Source organism: Budorcas taxicolor, chromosome 5 (genome assembly GCF_023091745.1).
Source record: "Budorcas taxicolor isolate Tak-1 chromosome 5, Takin1.1, whole genome shotgun sequence".
NCBI lineage: Eukaryota > Metazoa > Chordata > Mammalia > Artiodactyla > Bovidae > Budorcas > Budorcas taxicolor.
In genome coordinates this window covers 31,537,435-31,550,873 of record NC_068914.1, presented here as the reverse complement: position 1 = coordinate 31,550,873, position 13,439 = coordinate 31,537,435, and the positions used below count along the sequence as shown (strand labels likewise).

At 38.2% G+C, this 13,439-nt stretch overlaps 1 protein-coding gene across 1 annotated transcript in view; it reads left to right on the top strand.

The window, feature by feature from the left end:
• BICC1 (BicC family RNA binding protein 1) overlaps positions 1-13,439 on the top strand; it is a 347,766-nt gene that overhangs the window by 32,449 nt on the left and 301,878 nt on the right. The window lies entirely within an intron of this gene.

The window sequence follows — 13,439 nt, the reverse complement described above, 5'->3', positions numbered from 1 at the left end:
AATTAAAAATAAATAATTAAAAGTGATACAAAGCATTGGACAGCATTGTTATTAACTCTTATTCCTCAAATATCGAAATTGAGCCCCAATTTGAATGTATCGAGACTTCCCTGGTGGCTCAGATGGTAAAGCATCTACCTGCAATGCAGGAGAACTGGGTTCGATCCCTGGGTCAGGAAGATCCCCTGGAGAAGGAAATGGCAACCCATTCCAGTACTTTTGCCTGGAAAATCCCGTGGACGGAGGAGCTATAATCCGTGGGTTTGCAGAGTCAGACACGACTGAGCGACTTCACTTTCACTTTCTTTCACTTTGAATGCATTAGGCTTTATAGCTCTTCAAAGAAATCATATGGTGAATTATTTTCCTAAAGTGAAGCTTATTTTTGGAATGGAAACTCATGTCTGATTTTTGTTTCTGTGGATGTCCAGTTTTATATACTTAGTTTCTGTTAGTGGGACCCATTGCCTTGATATGACATTCAGTTCTTTTATGTGATGGCGTCTTCTCCATCTAATCAAATACGTCCTTGACTATTTGCAAGTATTACAAAAAAGTCATTTTATTCTAGACTGTGAATTATCTAATGAACATTATAAATGTGTATTCTTAAGCACGATATGGCTGTAGTAAGGATTGCATAGGATAGTTTTCCTAACCTCAGTACTTTTTTCAGGAGAAACTTTATGAAGACTAAGCAAATGAATAAATAATTGGAAAACAAAAAGTCCATTGATTCAGGTTGCTCAGTACCAAATTAAGGGCTTGGAAACAATTTGACAATATAGCTGAATTATTCTAAGCATTCTTAGATACTACAGGCTTTTTATAAATGGCTCTTGTTTTACTCTAAAAGTAATGCGTGGCTACTCCTATTACACTGTTTACTTTAGCTTTGCCTTTTAGATTATTTTAGTCATCTTTTAGTTTAAGATGTATAGATGTGCTATTACTGTAGTATTGGTTTATAATTAAATGCTTATATTCACATTTTAATAGATGTACTCTAGCTGCTGCTGCTGCTGCTGCTAAGTCACTTCAGTTGTGTCCGACTCATTGCGACCCCATAGACAGCAGCCCACCAGGCTCCCCCGTTCCTGGGATTCTCTAGGCAAGAACACTGGAGTGGGTTGCCATTTCCTTCTCCAGTGCATGAAAGTGAAAAGTGAAAATGAAGTTGCTCAGTTACGTCTGACTCTTCGAGAACCCATGGACTGAAGCCCACCAGGCTCCTCCGTCCATGGGATTTTCCAGGCAGGAGTACTGGAGTGGGGTGCCATTGCCTTCTCCATGTACTCTAGCAGGTTGCTTCAAAAGTTATCCCTTGGATATATTTTTGCAATTAATTTCATTCTTTCAAAGTTTAAAATGGAAGATTTCAGCTTTATCCTTAAGAGTATATATCACTATGGCCTCAAGTTGTTTGCTATTCTGTGATTCCTTTATTAGATATGAGAGTATAAGGTTTGATACTAATTTGTGGTGTTTTTCTTCTGTATCTGAGGACCTGTCTTGTCTCTTGGACATGAATGATGATGACTAGCTGGAACTAACTTGACTTCAAAGTTTTTCTTTCAATTTATTGAATATATGTATAGAAATAGAAAATGTCAAGAAAAGTGAGTGAGCTCCAATCAGGCTCAGAATCTGGCTCATATTCTTCAGATATTTGTTGGACAAACACTGTCTACAGAGGCAGGGCCCTGCCTTGGGAGAGGGTGAAGTTAGCCCTCTGGTGGCAGCTCCAGGCCTCTTTTTTTTTCCCCTTTTTTCAAGAAATTTTGCTGCTGCCCCAAATTGCCTATTCCACCTTAGTGAAACAAACCAACCCACTCATTAGTCCTGCTGTCTCTAGAAGGTCTTTTAACATGTCCTTTGTGAAGTTCACTTTTTATGCAAAGAAGATTATCGAGTTGTTTTCTGTAAAATGCACAGCAAATCCTCTCTGAGCCAGGTTCTAGTCAATATCATTTTCTCCATTTTCTTGTATTTGGTGATGTTTTACTGCCCTAGAGGTTTTAGAGCCCCTGGAGGGGTAGCACTCTAGGGAGCAAGCTAGTTGGGCTGTTACTTATTTTAGCTCCAAGAGAAGTCCACACAGGTGCCCAGAGCCTTGGTCCTCTTTGTCTCACTGAATGAGCCCATGACCATCCTATTATTTATTCTAGGTTCCTAAAGGTAAATGGGAATTAATGGAGTGTGTGTATTTGTATCTTGTCTTGTCTGTGATATATCTACCCTAATCCATGATTTCTTTCTTGAACCAGAATGAAGCAATTAATGCTGTCTTGGCATTTTTAGTAGGATTGCTCCCAATTACATGAATCAGGGATACTTCTGGGTCATGAAACAAAATAATATTATTTGTATTAGCTTATGGATATTGCTGCTGTGTCTCCACGTTTGTTGTTTGTCAGGTTTCAGAAGTAATAGGGTGGAGGATTGTAGAGCTATAAATAATAAGTGAAATGGGTTGGGATATTAATCAGGGAGTGATGGGGGTTAAGGCAAACTAGAGAGGCAGTGCCTGGCCTGCAGGGGACAGCTCTGCTCAGTGGCATCAGGTTGTTGCCCTTTGGAAATGTAGGCCAGGTGTGGCCAGATTTTCCCATTGTTCAAACAGAAAGGTAGAAATTCGATTTTTTTTTTGCATTCAGACTCCAAATTAAAAATGTATATTATTGAAGTATAGTTGATCAGTCATCAGTCTCTTGATTTTATTATTGATAACAAGTCCAGATTGTTAATAAAAAAGTATTTATGGGCCAAGTAACATAGTACCTATTTTCAGACTAAAGTATAGAGTACAGAAAGATGCCTTGTTGATCCTCCAGGTAGCAGGTAATCCTGGTTACCAGTCCTGTAGGAGTAACCTCTGGGATACAGTATTCAGTGGCTCTTACGGTGGCAGGAAAAAACCCAGATCCAAATGACTCCTACAGTTGACCACAGTTTTACCTAAAATGAATGGTCCTTTTATCATCATAATTTAATTTGTTGTCCTATTATCTTATCAGTAGTTTCAAATACTTAAGAAAAAAATCAATATTAAAGTATCAGTTTTGCAATCCAAAGGATGTTTGTACTTTTTTTTAAAAAAAATGACACACTTAAAAAAAAGATAATGTTTGGCCTCCTGCCTTGTAAATATATCAGGCTTCATTTTATTTTTAATACTTAAAGAATGTGCTAGGCTTTTAGATGTGTTTAAATTGATACCTAGAGAAATAACATATGATTCATACTTTCTTCACTGGTGAGAATTTTTAATTCAGTAGAATTTTTTAAAAATAAACTTTATTTTAGAGCAATTTCAGATTTACAGAATAGTTGTGAATATAGTAGGGAGTCCCCATATAGCCCACCCTGTTTCCTCTTTTTATTAATACCTTACATTAGTGTGGCACATTTTCACAATAATGGTATATTGTTATGACCCAGAATCTATGTCTTATTCAGATTTCCTTCTTTTTTTTTTTACCTGAAGTGCTTTTGCTCTTCCAGGATCCCATGCAGAATACCACATTGAAATTGTCACATTTCCTTGGGCTCCTTTTGGCTGACGGATTCTCAGACTCCCCGTGTTTTTGATGAGCTTGACAATCTGAAGGGGTACTGGTTAGGAATGTCCCTTATTTGGGGGTTTGTCTGAGGTTTTTCTCCTGGTTCAGCTAGGGCGATGAGTTCTGGGGAGTGTGACTAGGGCAGTGAAGTACTGTTTTCACCACATATCACCCATATGACCTGTCACTGTTGATGCTAATCCTGATCACTCGGCTGACGTAGTATTTGTCGGGCTTCTTTACTGTAATGATACTCTTTAAACATTTCCTCTTTATAATGGACAAAGAAGGAAGTGCCGATGTTCCGCCCACACTTCAGTAGGGACTCCTGCTTACCTCCTTGTGAGGGGAGAGTCTAGGTAATATTTTGGAATTCTTTTGCATGGGAGATTGATTTACTTCTTATTTATTAATTATTGGTTTATCTCTTTATTTGATTATTAAAAATTTTTTAATCGTCATTATTATTTTTAATTAATTTTTTTGGGCCATGTTCTGCAGCATGTGGAATCTTAGTTCCCCAAACAGGGGTCCGTGCAGCCTCTGCCCCCTGCATCAGAAGCACAAAGTCTTAACCTCTGAACCACCAGGGAAGAACCCCACTTTAATTTCTTTATTCAATCATTTGTTATATCAGTTTCAGTTCAGTTCAGTCGCTCAGTCGTGTCCGACTCTTTGTGACCCTATGAATTGCAGCGCGCCTGACCTCCCTGTCCATCACCAACTCCCGGAGTTCACTCAGACTCCGTCCATAGAGTCAGTGATGTCATCCAGCCATCTCATCCTCTGTTGTCCCCTTCTCCTCCTGTGCCCAATCCCTCCCAGCATCAGAGTCTTTTCCAGTGAGTCAACTCTTCGCATAATGTGGCCAAAGTACTGGAGTTTCAGCTTTAGCATCATTCCTTCCAAAGAACACCCAGGACCGATCTCCTTTAGAATGGACTGGTTGGATCACCTTGCAGTCCAAGGGACTCTCAAGAGTCTTCTCCAACACCACAGTTCAAAAGCATCAATTCTTCGGCGCTCAGCTTTCTTCACAGTCCAGCTCTCACATCCATACATGACCACTGGAAAAACCATAGCCTTGACTAGACGGACCTTAGTCGGCAAAGTAATGTCTCTGCTTTTGAATATACTATCTAGGTTGGTCATAACTTTTCTTCCAAGGAGTAAGTGTCTTTTAATTTCATGGCTGCAATCACCATCTGCAGTGATTTTGGAGCCCCCCAAAATAAAGTCTGACACTGTTTCCACTGTTTCCCCATCTATTTGCCATGAAGTGATGGGACCAGATGCCATGATCTTCGTTTTCTGAATGTTGAGCTTGAAGCCAACTTTTTCACTCTCCTCTTTCACTTTCATCAAGAGGCTTTTTAGTTCCTCTTCACTTTTCGGCCATATATCAGTATAGACTATGGATATTTATTTTATACTCTGGAGTAGAAGGCAATACTTCTTTATTTTGGTGCTCAGATTGTTCCAGCTTTGGCCATTGGGAGCTCTTTGACTTGGTTCCTGTGTCGCTTTGATGTATCCACAGTGTTGGTGCCTTTTCTTTCTTTCATTCTTTCTTTCTTTTTTGAGCACTCGCTTTCTAGCACTGCAAGGTAGCTAAGCTCATCTTTATATTCCTTGGCCAGCTCTAGAATCAGCCATTTCTCTAAGGAAGCTTCTCTAAGGAGCCCTGGTTTCTTTTATTGGAGAATGGCATTAGAAAGCAAGATCTGGCGAGCTCATTGTTCCTGAGTTGTTTAGTTTCTAGGCCCTCTCAGCTGACAGAGCAAGGAGCTATATTGTGAGCCATACACACTCATATTTTTAAATATTTCTATTTGCATCCTTCTGTATCTGTATTAAGCTAAATATGAGCCCCCTAAGTGGCTCAGTGGTAAAGAATCTGCCTGTTAATGCAGGAAATGTGTGTTCAGTCCCTGGGTCAAGAAGATTCCTTGGAAAAGGAAACGGCAAACCACTCTAGTCTTCTTACCTGGAGAAGTCCATGGACAGAGGAGCCTGGTGGGCTACAGTTCACGGGGTCTCAAAAAGAGCTGGGCATGACTTAGAGACTTTAAAACAACAACAAACATGAGCTCAGAACTGATTGCTCCAACTCTAATCTATTACCACATGAATCATTAGAGCTTTCTTCTGTTGTCTGTCAACACCCACTCCAACAATGAGAAATCTGGCTCCCAGGATCCATCATTTACTTAATTTTTCAAGTCCAGTATATAGTATATGATGGTTTTAGAATTGTTTATAAATACCCGCTATGAGAAAGAATTTTATCAACAGAGCTTATGCACACTTCCTTTGGCCTTTACCCTTACACATTGCACTTCTTTCTTCAAAAATGTTTTTATTGGTATACAATATTGTATGTTTTTGGTGTACAACATAGTGATTTACAGTTTTTAAAAACTGTACTCCATTTATAATTACTATAATATATTGGCTGTGTTCCCTATGCTGTACAGTATATCCTTATCGCTTACTTATTTCATACATAATTTAGTTTGTACCCCTTAATCTCTTGCCTCTATGATGCCCCTTCCTCCTTCCTCCTCCCCACTGATAAACACTACTGTGGTTTGTTCTCTATGTCTGTAAGTGATACCATGCAGTGTTTGTCCTTCTCCGTCTGACTTATTTCACTAAAAGCATAATACACTCCAAGTTTATTCATCTTGTTGCAAATGGTAAATTTAAGTTTTATTGTCTTTTAAAGACTTTTTTGTTGGAGTATAGTTTCTTTATAATGTATTAATTTCTGTTGTACAGCAAAGTGAATCAGTTATATGTATATGTATATCCCCTCCTTTTTTATGTTTTCTTCCCATTTAGATCACCACAGAGAATTGAGTAGAGTTCTCCGTGCTAAACAGAAGGTTCTCATTAGTAACCTATTTTATACATAGTCACACTGCACTTACTTCTAAGGATACTTAGGTCAGCATTTACCTCTGTGGTGAATTTATTTCGTATGTTTGTTATATTCTTTTGTCACTGTCTGCGTTCCATTCTGGGATTTTCCAACTTCATAAATAATTTAAAATTTGCATACACTGAGGTTTTCTCTGTATGCTGTTAAGTTTTATGGGTTTTGACAAATGCAGAATGTTATATATTCACCATTACAATATGTAGAATACTTTCACCATCCTAAAAATCCCATGTACTATTCAACTCTCATCTCTTCCCAGCCTCCTGTCAATGACAGACTGTTTACTATCTTTATAATATTACCTTTATTCCGAAGGTCATGTAAATCTAATCACATAGTGGGTGGCCTTTTCAGGCAGGCTTTCTTTTACTTAGTTGTGTGTTTTTAAGATTCATCCTTATTTTTGCATGGCTTTATATAGTTCACTCTTCTTTTTCTTAATAGTATTCCATTGTGTGGAAGATGATTTTTTTTTTTTGGCTGCACTGTGTGGCATGGATCTTCCCTGACCAGGAATCGAATCTGAGCCCCCTGCTGTGAAAACAGGGAGTCTTGACCACTGGATCACAGGGAGGTTCCTGGAAGACCTTTTCTTTTTTTTTAAAAAAATATATATATTTACCTGTTGAGATGGTTTCCATTTGGTTACTATGAATAAAGCTTCTATAAACATTCTCATGCAGTTGTTTGTGTGGATGCAAATTTTCAAGTGAATTGGATAAATTCCTAGGAGTGCGATTGCTGGGTTGCATGTTAAGACTATGTTTAGCTTTATGACATGTCAAACCATATTCCAAAGTGGCTGAGTACCATTGTGCCTTCCCGCCGGCAGTGAATGAGAGTTCCTGTTTTTCTGCATTTTCGTCAGCATTTGGCATTGAAAGTGTTTTGGATTTTAGCCATTCTAGTAGATGTGTAATAGCACCTTATTGTTGTTTTAATTCGTGTTTCCCTATTGATGTATGATGTTGACCAACTTTTCCTATAAACATATGTCATGTGTCATCTGTATATCTTCTTCAGTGAGGTGTTTGTTCAGATTCTTTGTCCATTTTTATCTTATTTTAAAATGTTTATTTATATTTATTTACTTATTTGGCTGCTCCAGGACCTTCTGTTCTCATTGCAGCATGTGAGGTCTTTCTAGTTCCTGACCAGGGATCAAACTCCAGCCCCCTGCACTGATAGAGCAGAGGCTTAGCCATTGGACCACCAGGAAGTCCCCACTCATTTTAAAATTGGGTTGTTTTCTTATTATTGAGTTTTAAAAATTATTTGTATATTTTTGTATACAACTCCTTTATCAGACACGTGTTTTACGAATATTTTCTCCCAATCTTTAGCTTATTTCTTCATTTTCTTAATGGTATCCCTCACAGAGAAGTTTTACATTTCATTAAATATAACTTACCTGTCTTTTTTTTCTTAGATTGTGGTTTTGATATGTATCTAAAAACTCACCACTAAACCCAAGGTCATGTAAATTTTCTCCTGTTTTTTCTTCTGGAAGCTTTATAGTTTTGAATTTTACATTTGGAACTGTGATTCATTTCGTGTTAATTTTTTTGTTAAGGTGTAAGATCTAAGTCTAGGTTTGTTATTACTGTTTTGCATATGGATATCCAGTTGTCCTAAAACCATTTGTGGAAAAGACTATTCGTTTTTCAGTGAATTGCTTTTGTGCCTTTTTTCAAAAGTCAGGTGTTTCTACTTGTGTGGGTCTGTTTCTGGGCTTTTTATTCTATTCCATTGATCTATATATCTATTCTTTTACCAGTTCCACGCTGTCTTGATTTAGATTTAATTGGTATTAATTTTTAGTTAGGAGTTCTCATTCAACTTGATAACAATGTTTGTGTGTTTGTGTTTTCTTAAAACATTAGATTTTTCATCACCATCTTGTCATAAACTCTTAACATTGCACATCGTGTTTAATTTTCAGATTAACCTTGAGAATGCACATCTCTAATCTTCCTTCAGATCCCTGTGATATTAATTACAACCTCTCCCTGACATATGATATACTTATTCAGTTGTTTTTTATCTATTTCCTTGATTCTTCCTAGGAATTGAAGATTGATGAGAGCAGGACTTTGTTCTTGTTGCCCTTCACTGCGATATCTCTTTCACCTAGGACTTACCTGGCATATAGTAAGACCTTGATGATGTAACATAAACTAGATGAATGAAATACGGGGTCTCATGTTTGTAATATCTTTGAGCAGCAAGTTATTGTACAAAGGCGAATTTGCTAAATAGCTAACCATTTAAACATTAAGCAGAACTTATAATTGGAAAAATCTGCACTCAGTATTTTCAAAGTTAGTTAAATGTTACTTTTATTTCTTAAATACATTGTACTTAATTCAGTTTATTCTTTGTGCCATCTCACTTAATATTTTGACTAAAAACCAAGAAATTGGGTTAAAGGCCTATTTCTGAAATTACCTAAGCAAGTGATCTTAGAAAAGTTACAATTTTCCTGGGTCTCAGTGGACTACTAGTTTTAATGACTAGATGATTTCTTAAGTTCCCATCAGTCCCTAAAATTCTGCTTGATAATGACCTCATTCCTTGTGGCATATTACACTAGGTCTTTCCTCAAAATAACGTTCAAGTATCGGACTTCCCTGTCGGTCCAGTGGTTAAGATTCTGAGCTTCCAGTGTTTCTAATGCAGGGGGTGCAGGTTTGATCCTTAGCCAGGTGGGTGGAGGGACTAAGATCCCACATGCCACGTGATGCGGCCCAAAAAAAAAAAGGTTAATGTAGAACTATTTTATCTCTAATAGCATTTGACTTCAGTCAACCATATTTTAAATTATTATTAAAAAAAAAAATCCCCTGTACATCTGCCTTTTGTTGCTAAGTGTACCTCTCTGTTAATCTCTATATTTTTTCTCCACTGAATTGTAGTTTTATTTTTTTGTCATTCCCATTAAAGTGATTTCCACAGGGCTTGTCTGTCTTGCAGTCTGTCAGTAGGCTCTCTCAGCAGATAATAAATGTTGTGGTAGGTGGAAGTCTCCTACACACCCTAGTCCCCAGACCCTGTGAATTTGTTCCCATGGCAAGGGAAAACTAAAACTAGGGTTATAGGTGGAATTAAGTTCACTAAGCGGCTGATCTTAAGGGGCATTGCTCTGGATTATCCAGGTGAGCCCCATTGTAATCACAAAGGTGATAAATGAAACAGGGAGGCAGGAGAGTTAGTGGGAGACATGTGAGAAAAACTGCACCAACCCTTGATGGCTTTAAAGATGGCGGGGCCCAAAGAACGTGGGTACCTATCAAAGTGAGTGAAAGTCGCCCAGTCGTGTCCGACTCTTTGTGACCCCATGGATTCTCTAGGCCAGAATACTGGAGTGAGTAGCCTTTGCCTTCTCAAAGGAGAAGGAGATCTTCCCAACTCAGGGTTCAAACCCAGGTCTCCCACATTGCAGGTGGATTCTTTACCAGCTGAGCCACAAGGGAAGCTCAAGGATACTGGAGTGGGTAGCCTATCCCTTCTCCAGTGGATCTTCCAGACCCAGGAATCAAACCGGGGTCTCTTGCATTGCAGGCAGATTCTTTACCAACTGAGCTATCAGGGAAGCAAAGCTAGAAAACAAAAAGAAACAGACTGTCCACTGGAGCTTCCAAAGAGACTGGAGCCCTGCCAATACCTTGATCTTGGCCCAATAAAACCCATTTTGAACTTCTGACCTTGAAAACTGTAAGGTTATACATTTATGTTGTTTTAAGCCATTAAGTTTGTGGAGATCTGTTACAGCAGCAATAGGAAACTAATGTAAATACAGATGTCTAGCCATGCAGTGGTCTCCAGCCTTTTTGGCACCAGGGACTGGTTTCGTGGAAGACAGTTTTTCCATGGACAAGCGGGAGGGAATGGTTTCAGGACGATTCAAGCGCATTACATGAATTGGGCACTTTGTTTCTATTGTTATTACATCAGCTCCAGCTCAGATCATCAGGCATTATTAGATCTTGGAGGCTGGGGACCGCTGGTCTAGTGCAAAGAGCACTGTGCAAATCAATTTCAGTAATTAACTTCCTGAAAACACTTGTAAAATATATCAAGGCAAATAATTTCAGGGGCATGGGGTCCCTATTTTTAGGTTTCTTTAATGAACATCAAGAGTTATAATACTCACTTGGAATGCTAAAACTTCTTGTCGTTTTCAAGGTTAGTTTTTTAGCGGTTTTGCCAATGAAGTGCCAAAGTTGGAAGAAATTTGAAGGTGTCAGTTGGAGTCTGGATAAGAGGGAGTTCATTCCTCTTGAAATAACAGTTTTAACTTCTTGGTTTACTACAGTATTTGAGAGGAATGCTGATCTATAGAATTAAAAACACTAAATAATTTATATTTAAATTCGGATTATGTTGGATGGTTTAGAGTGCCTTCCCAGGTGGCTCAGTGGTAAAGCACCTGCATGCCAATTCAGGAGACGCAGAAGACGTGGGTTCAATCCCTGGATCAGGAAGATCCCCTGGAGGAGGGCTTGGCAACCCACTCCAAGAATGTTCTTGCCTGGAAAATTCCATGGACAGAGGAGCTTGGGCGGTTACAGTCCCTGGGGTTGCGGAGTCGGACGTGACTGAGCAGTCAGGAACAGATGGTTTAGAACAAGTGTTTATTTTAAAAAATAATTAAAAATTTTGTTAAGTGTATTTTAAAATAGCTAGTATTAAAATGAATTATATTTTTCTGGATATTTTATTGGACAGATTTCTTATTGAAGTGGGAGGGAGGAATTGATTGAGTTCAGAGTTGTTAATCCCTTATTAGAATCAGAAGGAGCTATGAAGGTTTGTTGTTGCTGCTGCTGCTAAGTCGCTTCAGTCATATCCGACTCTGTGGGACCCCATAGACGGCAGCCCACCAGCCTCCCCCGTTTCCTGGGATTCTCCAAGCAAGAACACTGGAGTGGGTTGCCATTTCCTTCTCCAGTGCATGAAAGGGAAAAGGGAAAGTGAAGCCTCTCAGTCGTGTCCGACTCGCAGCAACCCCAGGGACTGCAGCCTACTAGGGTCCTCCGTCCACAGGAATTTCCAGGCGAGAGTACTGGAGTGGGTTGCCATTGCCTTCTCCTGAAGATTTGTTGAGGTTGTGATAATTGTGTAGTTAAGTAGAGCTGAGGTTCAGAGAGGGTCGTTTAAGAGTTTAGCTCAAGTTAGCTCACCTGGTTTATTTTAGAACCTTGAACAAAAAATTGAGATCTAAAATTTAAATTTAAATCTCTGGGCTCTAAATCCATTCTTCTTTTTGTCTTGCTAGACACAAAGGTGAGTGAAAGTTAGAAAATTTTAAGCTTTTAAAGTTGAACTTAATTGTTTCAGTCAGTTCTGGAGTTACTTTTTATAAAGAGCCAGCAGTATATAGATTCTCTTTTTAAATGCAGCAGCCATAAACATTTCAGACAAATAGGCTTTCTATTTTTGCAGACATTTCTTATGTGCAGTTTCTGAACTTTCTCCTTTTGTGTAATTTTCTTGTGTGAAGTGGAAGTGTTAGTCACTCAGTTGTGTCTGACTCTTTGAGATGCTATGGACTGTAGCCCTCCAGGCTCCTCTGTCCATGGGAATCTTCCAGCAAGAATACCGGAGTGGGTAGCCTTTCCCTTCTCCAGGGGATCTTCCTGACCTAGGGATCCAACCCGGGTCTCTTGCACTGCAGGCAGATTGTTTACTGTCTAGTTTTCTTGTGAGGCAACCCTAAATAGTAGAAGTTTTGAAAGGATAAAGAAGGGCCAAGAATAAGATAAAATGGTCGGTTGTTCGCCAGGATGGCATATTACTGGATAAGGATTATTTTGTGCTTTGGACCCATGAAACACGAATATTTGATATGCCAAAAATGAAGGACCTAATTTTTAAAACTTAATGTTGACTTAACTATCTGATTTTTAAAGTTCTTACAAGAATTACGTGTGGATTTTTTTGTTTCTCCAACTTTCTTAGAATTAGGTTTAACTTTGGTATAAATTCTGCTAACATGTACTTACCTCTTTTTCTAGAATGTATAGATTAATATACTTTTTCCTTATAAGCTTAATTGTTATATGTTTGTTTCTTTTTTGCCTTTGTGTCTGATCAAAAACATGACTAAATGTGTAAACTGTGAATTCATTATTTTCAGTTAACATGTTTGACCAGATTGTGTGATAGAAGCTTCAAAGTCCTTTCAAAGGTGAAAGAACAAATAATAAGTAACTGACACAGGTGGGGAGAGTAAAAATCATTATTTAAGATAAAATTGTTTGGATCTAGAATAACTACTTGGGGAAAAGTGCATTTTTGAGGTTTTTAAAAGCATATTTTTGTTTGAATCATCGTTAGTCAGGGCAGACTTCTGAAACTTGATATAATGCACTTTCATTTCCGTTGTTGTGACAACTTCAGAATTCTGTTTTATGGTTGAATAGAATGGAAGCTGTTGAACTTTTTTTGAGAGGGTTAGCCCTAGGACATGAATAGCATACTGAGTATTGCAACTTGTGGCCACAGATATCTCATCTATTTGATTAATTACTCCTTTGCAGTATTGCTTCTGTGTCTTATCAGGGGAAGAGTTGGTTAGTAAGTAGGACTTAGAGATTGTCCTACTGAATGAAGTAAGTCAGACAAAGACAAATACGAAGATATCACTTGTATGGGAATCTAAAAAATGGTGCAAACTTATAAAACAAAGTCACAGATATAGAAAACAAACTTATGGCTTCTGGGATGGGGGTGAAGAGAAGGAGGGAGAAGGGATAAATTGGGAGATTAGGATTGATATATACAAACTACTATCTGTTATATAAAACAGATAACTAATAAGGACCTAGTTTATAGCACAGGGAATACTGTATAATAACCTACATGGGAAAAGAATCTAAAAAAGAGTGTGTGTGTGTATATATATATATGAACATATAAATATATGTATA